The 1787-nt window shown below is 45.6% G+C and overlaps 1 pseudogene; it reads right to left on the reverse strand.

Moving 5' to 3' along the window:
* Positions 1 to 243: 243 nt before the first annotated feature.
* On the reverse strand, positions 244 to 1317 carry LOC103746801 (annotated as a pseudogene).
* Between the last annotated feature and the right edge of the window lie 470 nt (positions 1318 to 1787).

Raw genomic sequence — 1787 nt, forward strand, 5'->3', positions numbered from 1 at the left:
CTACATCAATTTACAGCCCCCATACTGTACCAGACAAGGCTAGTGGCTATTGAAAACACCTCCAGGACAGGGCTATCTAAAGACACATTCGGAAGTGTGTTAACTATATAAAAAAAGACACTGTACAGTTTAAAAACAAATCTTACACAGCCTTATATTTCAATTTTTTCTTTAAAAGGACTGAGTTGTGTACGGGGGGATTAAATGCTTTATAGACAAGAAAAAAACTGTGCTATAAAAAACTTACTCATCATCATCTTCATCTTCGTCGTCTTCCTCCTCTTCCCTGTCCTTTTCATTTTCTTTATCTTCCTCTTCCTTCTTTTTCTTGCTCTTTTCAGCTTTGACAACCCCACCCCCCCTTTTTTTTGCAGCATCAGGTTTTCCTTTAGCCCTGTAGGCAAAGATATTGTTTTAGTATTTCTCCTTCAGCTTAGCGGCCGTCTTCTCCTAAGGCTGCCTGTCATCTGCAGCAGTGTTGGGGCACATCTCTCTCAGGTTCTTTGCAACACTACCAATAGAAAGCCTGCATGCTCTCCTTTGATTTTGGAGCTATACTCAGAATAGAAGCCTCTTAGGTGTGTTGAGATCTTTGAACCTCTTTTTTGATTCCCCTTTAGGAGCAATATAGGTTTTCATTTCTTTCATAATGAGCCTTGTCAGCCTTTGCCATGTCTTCAAACTCTCCTTTTTCTTTAGCAGACATGGTCTTCCACCTCTCTGAGCACTGATTGTAAAACTCTGAGAAGATGATGAAAGCATCAGGGTGCTTCTTCTTGTGCTCCTCCCTGTAATATTGCACAAAGAACGCATGTGATGACATTTTGCGTCTAGTTTCCTTTTGTTGCCAGAGTTCTCTCTGGGTCTCTTTTGCTGTCAGGAAAACCATATAACATATCTTTATGTACATTTATTATTATAGTGGGGGGAAGGGGAGTGACTTACAAAGAAATGAGCACCCAGTGCCGGGCTCCATGCTGCTCAGCTCTGGCAGCTCTGCTCAGAGCCCGCCATATCAGATTGCTCCCAAGGCATACCCATTGTCACCAATGGCTTTCGCCCACACCTCAGGAGTCAGTGATCTCGCCCCAGGTCCATAAGTGCCAGGCCATTCTGTCCTTTAGTACACCTGGCTGCTGCACATTCCCCACGCCCACCGCCTAATGTTTCTGGCAGCTTGCTGCTCCATACCAAGATGGTGCCAGAAGCTCCTCCTTTCACAGCTAACTCTCTACATGCAATTCTCCACAGCAGGCCCTGCCCCTTGGAGGAACCAGAACCCCTGGGGAAGAGCTTCTTAGGATCTCCTTTACCCATGTTTAGCTGTTTTTCCTCAGTGAGGCAGAGTTTCCCTGTGCGTTTCCTGCTCTCGCTTGCCCCTGCACTGTCTCTATGGAGCTCAATGTGCTGCAGTGGCTGTGAGAGCACGAGCCAGATGCAGCCTTCTCATGTTCTCTGCTCTGTAACATTACTCTCCAGCCAACAGCAGTAATGTCTTATATTCCAATTCTGGAAGAAAACAAAGAGCTCTGGAAAGAGCTAGTGTAATTTTGGACTCTCTTGGACCACTCTGACCAACCACTCAAAGGGATATCTCCCCTGTCAGGTGCTGTGTTCCTTTCCACACAACCCTCAAGTATACACATGAACTAATGTTCAGGCACCATATGTGCATTTCTCAGGGGGTTTCAGAGGCAACATATTTCCCTTTGACTTCCACAGCCCCCCAAAATCCATTCATCTCTACCTCCTTTCCCTTCTATCCAACCTTCTTCCTCCCTCCCAGT

Source organism: Nannospalax galili, unplaced genomic scaffold, assembly GCF_000622305.1.
Source record: "Nannospalax galili isolate Female #2095 unplaced genomic scaffold, S.galili_v1.0 scaffold140, whole genome shotgun sequence".
NCBI classification, from domain to species: Eukaryota; Metazoa; Chordata; class Mammalia; order Rodentia; family Spalacidae; genus Nannospalax; species Nannospalax galili.